Source organism: Quercus robur, chromosome 4, assembly GCF_932294415.1.
Source record: "Quercus robur chromosome 4, dhQueRobu3.1, whole genome shotgun sequence".
NCBI classification, from domain to species: Eukaryota; Viridiplantae; Streptophyta; class Magnoliopsida; order Fagales; family Fagaceae; genus Quercus; species Quercus robur.
The window spans coordinates 10,081,164-10,100,853 of NC_065537.1; the positions used below are offsets into that span (position 1 = coordinate 10,081,164).

Here is a 19,690-nt window from a genome sequence, read left to right on the forward strand (position 1 = left end):
ATTCAGCCTCCATCAGTAGTTAGTCTAACTACTATTAGCCACAAAAAAGCTGTCTCAAAAGATTGTTGCCTACTCTGAAAAGTTATAAAAATAATAGAATGAGACAAAGCCTAGTAAGTAGCACAATAATGGGGGTGGGGGAAATGTAAGTTTCATCTTCAATAATAATAATATGACAAGAATGATTACATAATGAAGCACAAAGTTTCTCAAAGTAAATACCTTGAAACTATATACCATAATCTGTGAGTATCAACAATATAATTTCTAAAACCATAATATCTAACATAAGATAAATTATCACAGATCTACCACACTACCACATAGACCGATCAGGGGATTCACCCATTCACAACTGGCATGATATTATCCTCTCTGGTATGCAGACTCTTGGTCCCATGGACAGCAGCCTTACCCATACCCTCAAGGTTTTTCTCTCCCCCCATGGGCAGCAGAGAGAGTGCGTCAAATAGGACCTTTCTTGTATGTGGTCTCTTGGCCCCATGGACAGCAGCCTCACCCACACACAATCAAGGAACCTCTTCCCCCCATGGACAGCAGGGAAGAACGCGTCATCCAAAGTGAAAAGGCATTGACCTAAATTTGATTCCATTGTCACAAAGACTACGAAAATCAAATCAGGTGATCACCGGGAAATCACACATGGCATAGGGCTAAAATCACATAAACTCACAGGTTACCTTACTTTGAAACGCATAGTTCATATCCAAATAGTTTCAGAAAACCTTAAATAATCTAACTTCTACAAAGTTTGTAAGGTTTTCAAACTTCATTCCTGTCAAAAGATTTTTTTAACAATTTCTCAAATAATACAAGACAAGATAAGCATCTTTAACTTTTCAATACACCATAAAATCAATGATTTTCTTATCAAAGATTAATTAAAAGATGCTCATTTTTCCATATAACAATTCATGCATTTCCCCAAATGTAATATCAAATATGATGCATTTTTCATATATAGTAAGGGTCACAACACAATACTTTTAAGAAAGCATATATCCATATATATCATTTTCCAAAATGTGTTTGACTCAAAAACAATATTTATAAGATATGATTATTTTTCAAAAATACCCATTAAAAAACTACTTACCTCGCAACCGCAAAATCCTAATTCTCCAAGCTCCAAGGGGAAATTAGCTAGAACCTAAACAATGTCAAGCAAATCTATCACAATGAGCACAAAGCTTGAAATTGTATCTAACTACAAATTAGGAATTGCCAAGTAAGAACTCAATTAGGCAAGCCTAGTATTCAACCTCACATGCAATGTATTTCACTTCCAAAATTTCTCAAACCACTTTAATTTGCAAGGCATAGACTCCCAATTATACTCATAAATCTTTCAAGGTGTCATATCTAACATCAAAACCTCCACACTTTACAAGTGCTTCCCACAAGATTTTTATAACATCAACAAGTGACCCATGACACCAAAATCATAATTTTCTCCAAGACAAACAATTTAAATCTTTAACTAGCTCCAAATGATCAATAAAAAATTATATTCACCATCTATCACATATTATAACTCAAAACCTCTAAATTTTCACCACAACAAGCCTTAGATAACCATCATTGTAAAAATCATGAACTCACTCATCAAATACATCCACCAAGACCAAAATCCATACATATAAACACATGAATATCATTTCCAAAGCTCTTAAATCACATGAATAACATTATTAAAGCTTGAGTAAAATAACCTCAAACAAGAACATAATACTCATAAAAATTAAAGATTTGAACTTTTACCTCAAATAAAATAATGAAGATGCTTTGGAGTTCCTAAGTATTTTTCCGGTGATCTTGCCGGAAAAATGATGGTGAGATAGTGTATTTTGGAGTGGAGGCAGGCGGGTGAGTGTGTGTGTGTTTTAGCAAAATGAAAAGAAAAGAGAGAAAATGAAAGAAAGAAAGAAAGGAGAGAGCCGGCCAAAGAGAGAAGGGATGTGGGTGAAATTGAGTGGATGAGAATGATGGGTAGTGGGGTTAGGTGGGGGCACATGTGGTCCACAAAATTTTGACTTACATATTTTTTTTTTTTTAAACTCACGGGATGTTACAATCTTCCCCTCTTATAAAAATTTCATCCACAAAATTTTACGTACCTTGATCTTGAAAAAGGCTTAGGTATCTTGACAACATATCATCCTCACGCTCCCAAGATGCCTCTTTCGCCGAATGATTCTTCCAAAGCACCTTTACCCAAGGTATTGTTCTATTGCGTAACACTTGCTCCTTACGGTCCAAAATCTCTATCGGAACTTCTTCATATGATAAATCATCTCTAATCTGAAGAGGCTCATAGCTCAAAACATGTGAAGGGTCAGGAATGTATTTCCTCAACATAGACTCATGGAAAACATTATGAATTCCTGACATGGCCGGTGGTAGGGGAATTCTATATGCAACCTCACCCACTCTTTCCAAGACCTCAAAAGGCCCTACAAACCTAGGGCTTAACTTACCCTTTTTGCCAAATCTCATTACCCCTTTCATAGGCGCAACCCGTAGGAAAACTTTATCTCCAATTTCAAGTTCCAAAGCCTTCCTTTTAATGTCAAAATAGCTCTTTTGTCTACTTTGGGCTGCTCATAGTCGATCACGGATCATATTTACCTTTTCACAAGTCCTCTGGATAATCTCTGTCCCCAAGAGTTTTCGTTCTCCAACCTCATCCCAACAAATTGGGGATCTACACTTTCTCCCATACAAAGCCTCATAAGGTGCTGCTTCAATACTTGAATGATAACTATTATTGTAAGCAAACTCCACCAAAGGTAAGTGACTAGCCCAATTCCCTTTAAAATCTAATGCACATGCTCTCAACATATCTTCAAGAGTTTGAATAGTCCTTTCAGACTGTCCATCTGTTTGAGGGTGGAAAGCTGTGCTAAAGTTCAATCTAGTACCCAAGTCCTTTTGCACACCACCCCAAAAATGAGAAGTAAACCTTGGATCTCTATCTGAAACAATAGTAGCAGGTACTCCATGAAGTCTCACAATCTCATCAACATAGAGCTGAGCTAACTGATCAAGAGAGTAGTTCATCCGGATAGGGAGAAAATGAGCTGATTTTGTCATTCTATCAACAATCACCCAAATAGCATCATGACCCTTAGGAGATCTCGGCAATCCTGAAACAAAATCCAAGTGATTTCCTCCCACTTCCATTGGGGAATAGGAAGTGGTTGCAACAAACCCGAGGGTCATTGGTGCAACAACTTAACTTGCTGACAAGTCAAACATTTCTCTACAAAGTGAGCAATCTCCCTTTTCATATTATTCCACCAAAAGTTTTCACGAAGATCACGATACATCTTTGTACTACCCGGATGTATTGTATATGGGGAATAGTGAGCCTTCTCTAGAATCTCCTTTTTAATCAATGGATCATTTGGCACACAAAGTCTACTCCCAAATCTCAAAGCACCATCCTCAGAGATAGAAAATTCAAGTTTCTTTCCACTACGCACCTCATCCATGATTTTCTTTAAATGTAGGTCATCAGCCTGTGATAATTTAATTCTTTCCACCAAGGTTGGTTGAACACTCAAACTAGCCAGGTAGACCTCAGAATGGCCCATAACAACCTCAATCTCCATCCTTCCAAGATCCCAAATAATTTCCTCTTGAGTGGTTAGCAAAGCAGCTGAAAAACTTGAAGGCTTTCTACTAAGAGCATCAGCTACAACATTTGCCTTACCAGGATGATAGTAAATAGATCAATCATAATCCTTAACCAATTCCAACCATCTCCGTTGCCTCATATTTAACTCCTTCTGGGTAAAGAAATACTTTAAACTTTTATGATCAATGAAAATCTCGCATCTTTCCCCATACAAATAATGTCTCCAAATTTTCAAAGCAAAAACAACTGCAGCCAACTCCAAGTCATGAGTGGGGTAATTTTTCTCATAATTTTTCAACTGACGAGAGGCATAAGCCACAACCTTCCCATTTTGCATCAACACACAACCAAGTCCCTTATGAGAAGCATCACTGTAAATGACAAAACCTCCTGTACCTGAAGGGATAGTTAACACTGGAGCAGTGACCAATCTCCGCTTTAGCTCTTGGAAGCTTTTCTCACATTTTTCTGTCCACTCAAATTTAACATTCTTTCGAGTTAATTGTGTCAAAGGAGCTGCAGGAAAATCCCTCTACAAATCTTCTGTAGTAACCAGCAAGGCCCAAGAAACTTCTAACCTCACTCACATTTGTAGGCCTATCCCAATTAACCACCGCTTCTATCTTATTAGGATCCACTGTAATTCCATCCTTAGATATCACATGACCCAAGAACATTACTTGATTCAACCAGAATTCACACTTCTTCAGCTTAGCATACAACTTCCTTTCTCTTAGAATCTGTAAAACAATCCTCAAGTGTTCTTCATGCTCTTCTTGACTCTTAGAATAAATCAAAATATCATCAATGAACACAATGACAAATCGGTCCAAGTACTCATGAAATACCCTATTCATCAAATCCATAAAAGCAACAGGGGCATTAGTTAATCCAAACGGCATCACCAAAAATTCATAATGACCATATCTAGTCCAAAAGGCCGTCTTTGGTATATCCTCACCCTTAATCTTCAACTGGTGGTAATCAGAACGAAGATCAATCTTGGAAAAGACTTGTGCTCCTTGCAACTGAACAAATAGGTCATCAATACGAGGCAAAGGATATTTATTCCTTATGGTGACTCTATTAAGCTCACGATAATCAATACATAATCTCATAGACCCATCCTTTTTCTTGACAAATAAAACTGGAGCTCCCCAAGGCGAGGCACTAGGGCGAATAAACCCTTTGTCCAACAATTCTACCAATTGCTCCTTAAGTTCTTTCAACTCTGAGGGTGCCATTCTATATGGTGCCTTAGAAATAGGTGCAGTGCCAGGAAGGAGATCAATTGAGAACTCAATCTCACGATCCGGGGGCAATCCAGGTAGATCATCAGGAAAAACATCTGAAAATTCCCTCACAATGGGAATGTCTCCTATCTCTGATTGTCCACTTTGTAACTCCACTACACTAGCAAGGAATCCTTGGCATCCCTTTCTAAGCAAGCGGTTTTCTTGTATGCATGATATCACATGAGGCATAAAAGGCAAACATGAAGCCTTAAATAGAAATTCTGATTCACCTGGAGGCCTAAACACCACCTCTTTCTCAAAACAATGCACACTAGCATGGTAAGAAGCCAACCAATCCATGCCCAAAATGACATCAAAATCATGCATATCTAACAACACCAAATCAGCCAATAACTCTCTACCCTCAATACAAATAATACAAGACTTAAGCACAAGATTAGTCATTAAAGTATCACCAATAGGGGTAGAAACCGATAACTCAAAATCAAGTAGTTCAGGGCTCTTGTCATGATTTTTAGCAAATGCACAAGAAACAAAAGAATGCGTAGAACCAGGATCAAAAAGAACTTTAGCATGTGCAGAGAACAATGGAAGTATACCTGCCACCACTGTATCCGTGGCCTGAGCATCCTGAGTAGTCAAGGCATACACTCTACCTTGCACCTTCTTCCCATTGTCATTACCCTTTGCAACTTGAGATGAGGAAGAGGAACCCGAGCCCTTAGAACTTGGGCAATCTCTAGCAAAGTGTCCGGGTTGCTTACAAGTAAAGCAAATCTTGACCCCATCACAATTTTGTCCATCATGAAGTTTACCACAACGAGAGCAAGATTTCTTATCACCAGACTGAGGATAGGCACTCTTGCTATGCCTAGAAGATTGTCCTTTATTACCCGAGTTTTTAAAGAATCCTTTCTTATGCCCTTGACCCTTACCGTGTTGAGAATGAAAGGGCCCTTGCTTCTTTTCACTCTCCTTGGAACTGGGGTTGTACTTAAAGTCTTCTTCAAGACTCATTGCCCGCTTCACAGCCTCCGTAAAAGTATCCACTCCAGAGGCTATAATGAGAGGGCGAATCCTACCATCAAGGCCCTCCCGAAACTTTTTCACTTTCTTGGACTCATCCGGAATCAAGTAAGGAGTAAAGCGAGAGAGCTCAATAAACTTAGCAACATACTCCTCCACTGTCATAGCCCCCTAAACCAAATCAGAAAATTCTCTTGCCTTACGATCCCTCACTACATCGGGGAAGTATGTCCTATTGAAAACTTCCTTAAACTTCTCCCAAGTAATGGGAGTGCCCCTTCCCAACTCCGTACTCAACAATGGCTCAGTGCTTGACCACCATCTATCAGCAGAACCCTGAAGAGCATAAGTGACATACAACACCTTCTGAGCATCAGTACATTCAAGGGCTCTCAGTAATTTTTCCATCTTTAGCAGCCAATTCTCTGCTGCCATAGGATCAGGTCCCCCATCAAAAGTTGGAGGGTTTTGCTTACGGAACTCCGCAAAAAGGCAATCCCCCCTCCTACGTTCACCACCTTGGACTGCTCTAGCAATCCTAGCATAAATCCTGTCTGCCACCTCATCAATCTCGCCACCATCAGGAGTGACAGATCTCTCACGCTCTTGGCGTTGCCTATGGCCATGCTTTGGAGCTGTAACCTCATCCACATGCCTTACTTTCCGTGCTTTCTTTTTAGGAGGCATAATGTACCAAGGTACTTATACCTATACCCAAGAAACAAGCAAGTAAATCACAAGGCAACATAGAAGGTTAACATAGAAAAGATAGGTAAGGAAAAAGAATAGCAGGTGGAAGCTGAAACAAAGGAAAAAAATAAAGAATTCATCAAACCCCGAATGCTCTGACTTATATCAAAATTAATTCCTATTTTCAAAGTCTACAGAATCATAACCTAAGCTCTGATACCATAACTGTCATGCCCCAAACCCCAAAGGGTCCAAAGCATGAGAGAGACGTCTCAAGTACCTGTAAATTTTTTCCTTTTTGACAATTCAATCAACATAATTATTATCAAGTGCCAACAACAAGAATTATCATAATCATCCCATAGAATATACTTTCAAAGTAAGTCAAAGCTCTAAACATTAATTACAAGGACCATAGGCCACAAAAGAATAGAGGTCTGAAAACAACAATTACATAACAACAGCTTGTCCCATCAGTGGAAATACAGTCATAACCACTATAATATACAAAAGAATGAGTCAAGCCTAGTCTAAGATGTACACCATCTAATATATCCATTACACAAAAATTCAGCCACCATCAGTAGTTAGTCTAACTACTATTAGCCACCAAAAAGCTGTCTCAAAAGATTGTTGCCTACTCTGAAAAGTTATAAAAATAATAGAATGAGACAAAGCCCAATAAGTAGCACAATAATGGGGGTGGGGGAAATGTAAGTTTCATCTTCAATAATAATAATATGACAAGAATGATTACATAATGAAGCACAAAGTTTCTCAAAGTAAATACCTTGAAACTATATATCATAATCTGTGAGTATCAACAATATAATTTCTAAAACCATAATATCTAACATAAGATAAATTATCACAGATCTACCACACTACCACAAAGACCGGTCAGGGGATCCACCCATTCACAACTAGCATGATATTATCCTCTCTGGTATGCAGACTCTTGGTCCCATGGACAGCAGCCTCACCCATACCCTCAAGGTTTTTTTCTCCCCCCATGGGCAGCAGAGAGAGCGCGTCAAATAAGGCCTCTCTTGTATGTGGTCTCTTGGCCCCATGGACAGCAGCCTCACCCACACACAATCAAGGAACCTCTTCCCCCCATGGACAGCAAGGAAGAACACCTCATCCAAAGTGAAAAGGCACTGACCTAAATTTGATTCCATTGTCACAAAGACTACGGAAATCAAATCGGGTGATCACCGGGAAATCACACATGGCATAGGGCTAAAATCACATAAACTCACAGGTTACCTTACTTTGAAACGCATAGTTCATATCCAAATAGTTTCAGAAAACCTTAAATAATCTAACTTCTACAAAGTTTGTAAGGTTTTCAAACTTCATTCCTGTCAAAAGATTTTTTTAACAATTTCTCAAATAATACAAGACAAGATAAGCATCTTTAACTTTTCAATACACAATAAAATCAATGATTTTCTTATCAAAGATTAATTAAAAGATGCTCATTTTTCCATATAACAATTCATGCATTTCCCCAAATGTAATATCAAATATGGTGCATTTTTCATATATAGTAAGGGTCACAACACAATACTTTTAAGAAAGCATATATCCATATATATCATTTTCCAAAATGTGTTTGACTCAAAAACAATATTTATAAGATATGGTTATTTTTCAAAAATACCCATTAAAAAGCTACTTACCTCGCAACCGCAAAATCCTAATTCTCCAAGCTCCAAGGGGAAATTAGCTAGAACCTAAACAATGTCAAGCAAATCTATCACAATGAGCACAAAGCTTGAAATTGTATCTAACTACAAATTAGGAATTGCCAAGTAAGAACTCAATTAGGCAAGCCTGTATTCAACCTCACATGCAATGTATTCCACTTCCAAAATTTCTCAAACCACTTTAATTTGCAAGGCATAGACTCCCATTTATACTCATAAATCTTTCAAGGTGTCATATCTAACATCAAAACCTCCACACTTTACAAGTGCTTCCCACAAGATTTTTATAACATCATTAAGTGACCCATGACACCAAAATCATAATTTTCTCCAAGACAAACAATTTAAATCTTTAACTAGCTCCAAATGATCAATAAAAAATTATATTCACCATCTATCACATATTATAACTCAAAACCTCTAAATTTTCACCACAACAAGGCTTAGATAACCATCATTGTAAAAATCATGAACTCACTCATCAAATACATCCACCAAGACCAAAATCCATACATATAAACACATGAATATCATTTCCAAAGCTCTTAAATCACATGAATAACATTATTAAAGCTTGAGTAAAATAACCTCAAACAAGAACATAATACTCATAAAAAAAAAAAAAGATTTGAACTTTTACCTCAAATAAAATAATGAAGATGCTTTGGAGTTCCTAAGTATTTTTCCGGTGATCTTGCCGGAAAAATGATGGTGAGATAGTGTATTTTGGAGTGGAGGCAGGCGGGTGAGTGTGTGTGTGTTTCAGCAAAATGAAAAGAAAAGAGAGAAAATGAAAGAAAGAAAGAAAGGAGAGAGCCGGCCAAAGAGAGAAGGGATGTGGGTGAAATTGAGTGGATGAGAATGATGGGTAGTGGGGTTAGGTGGGGGCACATGTGGTCCACAAAATTCTGACTTACATATATATATATATATATATATATATATATATATATTTAAACTCAAGGGATGTTACAATACTACCATTAATTCCAAAAGTTTAAAAACAATATGGCTCCTGCCATGTCAGAAAATAATGCATTGGCTTTTGCCTTTGATGACAAGGATACTTGAACAAAGTTTCTCTCTAAATTAGTTTGGAGAAAAACCCTACAAACTCATCATATATATCTATATTGAGTGTGAATTTTGAAAATCCAATCGTTAGATTGCATATTCTTATTACATCCTTAATGTTTACAAAATTTCAAGAAAATCAATAATCAATTGCTATGTCATCAAATAAATATTATAATTTCAAGTTTTTGTAATCTAAAGTTGTATATAAAAAATAAGATAATTGATCAAATAGTAAATAATATCCGATTTGAACTGAATTTGATATGCATGTTAAGAACATAAGGAACATGAAATTTAACGGTTAGATTTTCAAAATTCACACTTAAAAAAGAAATATATGAAAAGTTTGAAGTGTTTCTCTCCAAACTAGTTTGGAGAGAAACTTTATTCAGAGAAACTTTGTTCAGGATACTTCGGATGTTTTTCAATTATCTGGTTCACATTTAGAAAAATCTCCAGTTCATTTTGACAACAAGCTGGTTGGGAATCAGAATCCAGTGGATTCAAAATCAGATAGCAGCTTCTGTGAAAATAACACTTGGGAGTGTCAAAGGAGTTTTAACTAGTTTAGACATTAAACTTTACAGGAATGTGGAGCTTTATAATGAGCTAAATGGCATTGTTGAGCTTGTCGGATGCTATGTCCACCCTGTTAGAGATATATATTAGACATATTAGCCCAATTGACTTTGACTTTTTGCGTTGACCTTTGACCAAAAGTCAAAATTTCCAAAAGGGTCTATCTTGCTCAGTTTTTCACGTAGATTCCGATTTTGGCCTCCGTTTCTTCATTTGAAGTTTTGAAATTGGACAATTGGCACATTCTTCATTGTGGTTTCTTCAAAGGCATTCTACAAGGCATCTTCAAGTGATCTTCTCATGCTTATCCAACCTCAAGTCTTCATCAAGCTTCCGCCTTGAGTTTGAGGGAGGGTGTTAGAGATATATATTAGACATATTAGCCCAATATAATAGGCCCAAGCCCATTCCTGCTTGTACTAGTAGTCTAGGGTTTAGTCGCCTATATATACTCATGTTAGGGTTCATTGTAACACAGGAGGTTATTGTACTACACTCTCATATAATAAAGATGTAGCCCTTAAGGGATTCCTCCGTGGATGTAGGCCGTAAGGCTGAACCACGTAACCCTTGTGTTCTCAGTGTTCCTCTTCTATGCTTCCTCTTCCGCATCTACTCTAGCATACACAACATGATATAACACATCGCGTTGCTAATATTTAACACACCCCATGCCTGTTTCTTCAGTATTGTTGAGCACCAAGGAGAATGAAATCTACGTTGTGTTTTATGTGGCCTTCTAGCGGATAGAAAGAATAGGATGCCCTTCTTTTGTTGGTCACACATCCATAACATTGCTGATTCTTAGAGATTATTTTGGTAGAGAAGTAAGTTATTATATGCATAGTTTCCAGGTATTACTATTAAGTTTTGATAAATTCCTTTGGCTGGTCACATATTACCTTTCCTGCTCATTGTTGACTTTGCACGTTTGTGTTACTCTGCTAATTGAACCAGAAAGATCTGGTTTGTGATTTTCTCTAGATGGCCAGCTTCTTGTTTACTTGACAGGTTGTATTACTATGGATTTTAATTATACAGAATAAACACATGAAACAAAGTAGCAATTTCCCATATTTATTCTCAGGGAAGGGAGAATCCAATGCTTGTGTTCAATATGTAAATTAGATTGCTTCAATGACAATGGAGTAAAGATTGTGTGAGTAAAATTCGGTTATGTTTCAATTGTTCTAAACTTGACCATAGTTGAGAATTTGCAGTGTATATTGGTTTGTGAACCTACCATCCTGTCATTGTTAGAGAGAGTGGCAGACGGCCTGTGTGTGTCATGAATTCTGCAAGGAAGTTATTTCTGAATTGTATCATATTATTTTACCTTAGTTAAATTTGCCGCTCAATTATCAAAATTTTCCTGTATTTTGTTAGGGTTTTTTTTTTTTTTTTTAATTAATTAATTAATTTTTTAAATTTATCTATCTTTATGCTTCTATCTGTTTTTAAGCTGTCAAGTGTCTGTATATCAGAGTAATGGCAAGAAGAAGGATCATCTAAGCTAAAGAGGCAGACAGCAAGTTGAACTGCAGAATAAAAGAAGAAGAAATACTGCAAGTAAAAGAAGCTGATAAACTACCTGTAGTTTTGTATATGTCTTAATAAACGACTTGTAGTTTAGTGTAGTCATAAATAGTTTGTTAGTTGTACATGTTTGACACGTGAGAGAGTTAGTTAGAGTGATTAGTTAGTTTGTTAACTCCGTTTATTCTGTTTCTTAGTCTCAGCTGTGTATATAAAGCTGGTGTAATTGTTTGTTAATTAATTAAGTTCATTTTTACCAAAAACAATCATTGATACTGTAGGTTTATATGAATAGGGGATTAGGTCTCTGGTTTAATTATCAAAAGTTTGTAATAACTAATTGAGTTGCATAAGCCTTATGGGGAAAAAATTCACATCTTGGACATCAGGTTGAATCGTTAAGCACTTGGCTCCAGGTGTATGGCTAACTCTTGCATATAATTTCTCTTTAGTTTCTTGTGAGATTTCTTTATAATTTATATAGCAAATGTGAGTGTGCACATTCATAACTGAAAAATAGGTCAAATTTGGATAAACCCCAAGTATGAATGTTCAATGGTTGCCAAGGTGGTTTGTCTTGAATATACAACTGTACACAAAAATTCCAAAGATAATCAAACAACCTAGAGTTCTACAACAAGCATGTATACCGTGAGGGAAGGGTGTGGTTGTGGGTATGCACCATTTCCAACTAGTTAAGCTTTTGAAGTGTTACCCAATCCGTTTGGATTCCATTCCACATTTTAAGCTGCCATAGTGAGCGAAATAGCATTTTGAGATGCTATATACTACACCCTTGTCATCGAAGCCATTCAGTTTCTTGAAAGAACTTAAATAATAATAATAATAACTAGAACACAGTTGCTGATTATTCAAAAGAGCCAACCAGCAATCCAAGTTGCCAGTTTGACAGAAACATTAATTGGAAAGATGGAAGGAGCATAAGACAAGAAAAAGAAGGAACCCAGATATGGAATGGAATGACTTTGCTAGTTACAGAGCCTACCATTTTATTCTAGTTATCTGCTTGAGAAGCATTTGATTTAGCACACTATGAAACACCCTTGAACCAAGGGACACACATTAGTAAGCAACACATGAAGAGAAAAGAAGTGACCTCGAGGTGAGCAAAATTGCATTAGAAGACGTCATCTACGAAAGACTTGTCTGGTTTTTATTCAACGCCACTTTCAAACTATCTTGGCGATTGAAAACCTGTTACAATGTGCGGTGTCAAACTCGGTTTGTTTAAAAAGAAATCACAAAATTAAGGAATAAAGAATGGAAAGAAAGACAACCTCAAAGTCCCGTGGGCAAACCATTTGTTCTGGCTCTCCATTAACAATTATGGCAGGAGATTCGGCAAGATTGTTCCAAATTTTCCCTTTGGTTTCCTTAATCGTTTTTGTGAACATATTTGGCATTTTTGTTAACTTCCATTGATGGAGAGTCTTCAATTGCTTTAAACTACCGGGGATCTTCAAACTCCGGCAAGTGTCAATCTCAAACCCCACAAGCTTTTGCATTGCTTGTTCATTCACATAAAAATCTTCCAGTTCACCTAGTTTCTCGAATTTCAAGACTAGAAGCTGGGGAAAGCCTCCCCTATCGCATTCTATGGTTTTCCCTGTATAAGAATTTAGTAACCAGAGATATCTAAGGTTGCGAAGCTTCTGTAACACATGCATTGGATCTTCTGAAAGACAAGACCTCACCAACTTAAGGTAAGTTAGGCTTTGTGGGAGTCCATTAGTATTTATGATGAAAAATGGATTATCAATTCTTCCATGCAAACATAGTCGGGATAGATTTTCAAGGCCTGACAAACGTTTCAACCTTAGATCCCTAGGCTCTTCAAAATCATTAGTTGTGTCCAATTGCAAAGATTGAAGGTGTCTTAGTTTCATGACATGCTCTGTCATCTTCACTTGCTGTGACGGATTCAACCGGAGTACCAGTCACAATTCTCTGAGGTTGATCAACATGTCCAGGCTATCCTTTAGAGGACTGTTCTCATTGACAAAGGCCCCCTTCAGCGTTTGGAGATTCTTCAGGGAATCACCACTAATAAATTGATCCACAATGTTCATTTCACTTATGTATAGGTGCTTAAGATTTTGCAGTTTTTGTACTGGTCTAGGTCGATTCAATACACAGGTATGCTTTAGATCAAGAGTTTGGAGGTTCAGTAGGTTACCAATTGATGATGGGATGGTCTCTAGGTAACTCCGCCTTAAGTCCAGATACATCAGATGAATTAACTCTCCAATGTTGTTGGGCAATTGAACTTTGTATATACGTTCAAGATTTAGAATCTGTAACCTTAAAAAGGTGTCCACTAGCAATGCCTTTGTGAAAAAATTTCCCTACAACTTCTCCGGGTTGATCTCCCAGTCTAGTGTCAAAAAAAAAGAATGGACGGGATATCTATATCTTCACATTTTTGTGCTGTTTCCATGACTGATCATCCAAAACTTGTGACTTCTCAGCCTTTAGAAACTCATCACCATAGTTGTTAATGGACAAGCGCCGACTTTTCCCATGAAAACTTGAGCCCTCTTTCTCTAGAACTTGACAAAAATTGAACTCTGAAAGTTCAAAAACGTGTACAAAACACCTTTGAACGTTTAGACCCCCAAAATACAACTTAACAAATTCAAGCAAAATGTCAAACAACTAGTGTGCGGAAAACTTAACACATGCTATAATATGAAATTGGTTAAAAACTATCTAAGCCATAACAAAATAAAACCACAACAGATAATAAAAAGGCAAAGATAGAGAGGAAGGAAGATGCAAACACAAAGACAACACGCGATGTGTTATCGAAGAGGAAACCGAAGTCCTCGGCGAAAAACCTCTCCGCCGCCCTCCAAGCGGTAAACAATCCACTAGAAAATACAGTTGGGATACAAGGACAGCAATAGACCCTCCAAGCCTAATCTACCCTGTGCACCTAAGCCCTCCAAGCTTCTTGCTCCAACGAGGTTGCGCCGAACCTTTTTCTTTTCTAGCTTCCCGGATTCCGCTATTAGACCGTAGCATCAACCAATGAAGATTGGTTCCTTTCTAACTGCTTCCCAGAAATCCAAACAACTGTCTCACAGTGATGATGATGGTGAGAACCAGGTTTGGTATAATGCCTCTCAAGGATTTGACAATGGAGAGGAAGAGAGTTGAGGAATTTGAAGAGACTCTAAGGTAGAGATTGTGGGTGAAACAATCTGGTTTTTCTTTAGGGTTTCTCTCTCAAAATTCTCTCTGGAAGCTCTCTTTCAATCGTGGGTAAAAGGGGTATTTATACTGGAGTGGGAGAGGAATGTGAAATGTCAGGTTTTACAAAACAGGGGTGGCTCGCGGCTTGACCAAGTCGCGAGATCCAGTCGCGAGTTAACCGTATGGCCAGTTGTCCTGTTTTGTCCTGTAGTGCTTCAGCTAGCATGACTGTTCATCTCCAGCATGCTTGGCACGTGTGCTGCTTCTGGCGGCTTGCAGCCGCGAGTCACCCGCGAGTCCCACCCGCGAGTCCCTGTTTTCTTGCACACTCTTGAGCAAACTTCACTCTATCTCACTCACTACCCTTACAACAAACCCACCTAAATACAGGGTTACTAAATGCTGAATTACAAGCAAATTTGGCACGGAATAAAGCCAATTAGATGGTTGAATAAATTCAACCTTAAAAACTCCGTAGTTATTGAAAGGATAACCTCACGCATCAGATCATGGTTATGGCAATGTTTAGCTTTCCCATCAATGCTAACAATTGAAACTTGAACCAAACTTCTACAGATGTGCACAGCTAAGTATTTATCCGCAACCTCCTCCAATGTCTTGCCTTTCTCTTCCATCACGGTAAAGTTGTGATTTTCAATTATGTTGTGTTGGCTTTAATTTCATGCTAAATTTGATTATAATTTTTTCAATCATCTTCCCTGTGTATATGTGGGTTTATTTGTAAGGAATAAATGTGAGAGATCGGTGAAAAATCAAGTTTCAAAAGTTGAATAAATGGATTTCACGACTGGCTCGTGAGTAGCTCACGAGAAGCAACTCGCGAAAAGGCCACATATGAAGCACATGACTAGAAGACAGAGTCGTGCTAAGCTGTCATTTTTGTGACTATCTCACGGGAAGGGCCAACCCGCGAAGGACTCACTAAAGTCTTTGTTTGGAAAAAGGTTGTGTTTTGCTTTACCTTTTTTTTACCCATACTATATCACTGCAACAAATCTGACTTTTTTCAAGGGTCAAAACCCTTAAAAAAGTATTAAAAACCCTTGAAAAAAATTATTTTAAGAGTCCAATTGACCCTTGATAACCCTCGAAACATATACCATCCAAAAAGAAATTTTAACGGCCTTCGTGGCCCTTAAAACAAGTGCTCTAATCTTATTTTGAGGGTCAAAAGACCCTTAAATAACCTTTTACCAAGGTTTAAAAAATTTATATTTGCAACCCTTGATAAATAAGGTTATTTAAGGGGTCTCTTGACCCTCAAAATAAGATTTTATTTTATTTAAAAAAAAAAAAAAAAAAAAAAAAAACCACAATCATGCACAAATATATATATATATATATATACATACACAAAAATTCACAATTGTTGAAATAATATGCTATGAACATACAATTATTTCATAGCATATTCAAAATTCGGTAGAAATCATTCTCATAAGAGCATAAAAGAAAGAAGAAGAAAAAAAATGCCCATCAATGTTCTAGCTAGGGAATGAGCAAGCTGGTTGCCCTCTCTTTTTACATGTTTGAAGCAATATTTATGAAAAATCTCTTACAACATCCAAATCTCTTCAATAACATGACCAAACCATGGTTTTTGTTGGGGCCTGGTTGTTGATAGCTGTGACAACTCTCTGACTATCTCCTTCGAACTCTACCTTAGAAATGCAAAGTTCTCTAGCAAAACTTATTGCCCTACTAACTGTCAAGGCTACTTCATTTTCACCCAATTAACATTAAAAAAGCAATTATGTATTTACACCAAAAGCTTCAATTCTACAAAAGCACATTACCATGCTAGTATTTATCAGAAATCTTTTGCTTCTTCCACTTATGTGCAGCTTCCAATATTCTAAGATTAGTCGTCTGAGTTTCCTCTGGAAACATGTAGCCAATGTATTCCTCATATCTGCCAATTTAAACTTGTTAGCAAAGGCAAACAAGGAAAGCTCACAAAATGTAATGGAACACGATTATATCTCAGACAGCATCTGCCTCCTCTTTTTTAGCTTTTTTGGCAGTTTAGCTTGGACTAAACTAATATCATCAAGCTCACCAAAATTGTTGGTTTTCTCAAAAACCCCTGATTCATAGAAAACAAAAGAAAAGTGTTAGAACTTGTTTCATTGGTGATGAAATTTAAAAATAATCAGAATATCCAGTCTTTTACTCTAGTTTGCAACCAAATTAAGCTGCAAACAAGACATAGGCACTTATGCTTGGCTGAATTGCTTTGAGCACAATGCAAGAAGAACCGCTTCCAGATTTACTTCACACATCCAACTTATCCTAACCACCCTGCATGACAAAGTCATAGTCCTTGATGATTTAGAAGGAAATGTAATATAAGGCTACCATAAAATGTAAAAACTCTAGATAGTGATTCATATAATCACTTTTGTTCAGCATAGGCTTCTGCTTGAGATTCATCTTCCAAAGCAATGGACAAAAAACACACTTCCAAACCAAGGCCCAAATTAGCAATTAGTGTCAAAGCTTAAAGTACTCGAAATTTGACAATACCAGCAAATATTCTTTGATTTCAATGCCTAAAGCATATCATTCACAATTGTTGAAATGATATGCTATGAATTTCACAAGTCGGGACATCTTCACGAATAACTCCCTTCACTTGGTTTCCATCTTGAGAGGCCACAAACTTGACACTCACTTTTGTTGGAATTTTCCTTCCAATACAACATACAATTATTTCTACAAGCATCTATCTTCACATAATCAAGACCCAAATCCTGAATCATCTTCTTTGCCTCATATAATGAATTTGGCAACTCTACAATAACTTTAGAAAGCACATCATTCAACAATTGAAGCAATAGAGTAAACGATTTGTTTGTCCAACCACTAAGGCATTCATAATAGTATAAGTAAATATCAAATAATGGGAGATCAAGGGGATTCTAACAACAAACATCCAAAGTGCATTCATTTACTTATGTAGAAGCCCACAGTCATGTCCTAAAACAGGTATTTATGGATGTAGTGTAAGACATACACACATAGACAAAAACATTGTATATCACAAGAATATGGATAACTCACCTACCCAGAATGAAAGAAATAATTCTCCCTGGCCAATTTTGTTGGTGTTGACTGATAGAAGTTGTAGCAGGTCCAAGTAAGCTGCAAAAGAAGAAATAATAGAATCTAGTCAACTGCCAAAAGAGTGAACAAAACTAAAAACAATAAAGGAAAGAAGGGTAGGATACTAGGATGCCCCATGAAGATTAAAAAAAATCCATTTTGTTCGAGAAATTATTATAAGTGAGTTGCATTTCGGGCAGCAGTTAACAATATTTATACAATCTTTCCACATCACTTTAGAAGACAGCATCACTCTAATTGCAACATCAGCTCAGAGAACAGGGTTCTCACTAGGTATGCATTTAATTTAAAAAGAACTAAACCCACCATCAAATTTCCATTACAGTCAAATCACACTCAAAATTTTATAAAACCAAACCAATAATTCACTTTGAAAGACAAATAAACCCAATTCATGCTGTGGATGTACCCAACCAAGACAAATAAACCCCCCTAGGTTCATCCCCTTACCACTAACCTCCACTATCAGTAATCTCCCTCTCCATTTCCACAACCCAAAGCTGAGACCCATGATCCTAACATTCCCATAATCCCATGGCAACACCCAACCAACCTCACCCTCAGTCAACTGACTGCAACAATCACACACACCACACATTAAACACAAAAACTGCACAGACATACACATGACAACTGAAAAATACAAGAAGCTTACTAAATTTCTCTGATATACAGGCCTCTGATGTAACTAATATTGAATATAGCAATTTGGAGCAAATTCCTCGTCTGTTTCAAATTTCAATTAGCATAACACAACCATTAAATTTCTCGATCTTAAATCTCTAAAATCTAGCAAAAAATTAAATGAGAAATAATTTCCATTTGTTTTAACCAAATTTTACATGGAGTACTCGAAACAGAGTATGAAGTAACAAAAAAATAATTCTATGGATTTTCTAAAAGAAAATTGAATCTGATCACATAAACAAGGAAAATATGCTCAGATGTAAATTTCTGCTAAAGAAATTCAAATGCGATTGTCCGTAATTGAAGTTGAAAGACAGAAAATCGAAATTCTGATGATGATTACCAGAAGAAGCGAATCCTGCTCAGTGATTTCAGCTTCCTTCTGTGCTACAACCTGAGGAAAACGATTACGTTACAGTGAGATTCTAAAGCGAATGATCAATTAGAAATAGAAATAGGGAAATCAATGATGAGATCAATTTTCTGAGAAATGTGAAACGAAAATCATGGGGAAATCGATGAAAAAGTGTGGGTAAACCAAAAAAACAAAAAAATCAAAGACGAAATTAGGATTTGTGATTCGTACCTAACCGGAGCTGAGAAACACAACGCCAAGAGAGAGGAAGAGTCACAAAACCGAGATCGTACCTAATCGGAGCTGTGCGATTACGTACCAAATTGATGATCGTCGAGCTCTATGAGATCTCCAAGATCGTCGAGCTCTATGAGATTTCCATAAGCTCTGTGAGATTTCTATGCTCTCTCAGTTTCAGGCTTCAGCGAAAGAGTGATAATAATAGCTTTGTGTTTGTTGGTTACGTTTGGGCTATATTTTTAAATTTTGTTGGGCTTTTTCCAGGGATGAAAATTTTGTTGTGGGCTTTTTTCAAGGGCTGAAAAAATTGAAATTTTTTATCAAGGGGTGTGGGCTGAAAAAACTGACGCGTTTTTTTTTTTTTTCACATTTATTTCAAGGGTATTATAACTTATTTTGAGGGATTAAATAACTTTTGAAATAAAGTGAAGTAATATAGCCTCCCGCATTTGTATTTATAGATTATATCGACAGATTTTAGTAAACCCTCGATAAAAGAGGGTTGATA

The 19,690-nt window shown here is 36.9% G+C and overlaps 1 protein-coding gene and 1 long non-coding RNA gene across 12 annotated transcripts in view; both read right to left on the reverse strand.

The window, feature by feature from the left end:
- The window catches only part of LOC126720539 (cysteine-rich repeat secretory protein 38-like), a 142,294-nt gene that overhangs the window by 53,531 nt on the left and 69,073 nt on the right, over positions 1-19,690 (reverse strand). The window lies entirely within an intron of this gene.
- LOC126720541 (uncharacterized) lies at positions 20-8,312 on the reverse strand. Its single transcript, XR_007653489.1, has 2 exons — positions 7,799-8,312; positions 20-597 (listed from the first exon to the last, which is right to left on the reverse strand). It is a non-coding gene; the product is annotated as an uncharacterized LOC126720541 (long non-coding RNA).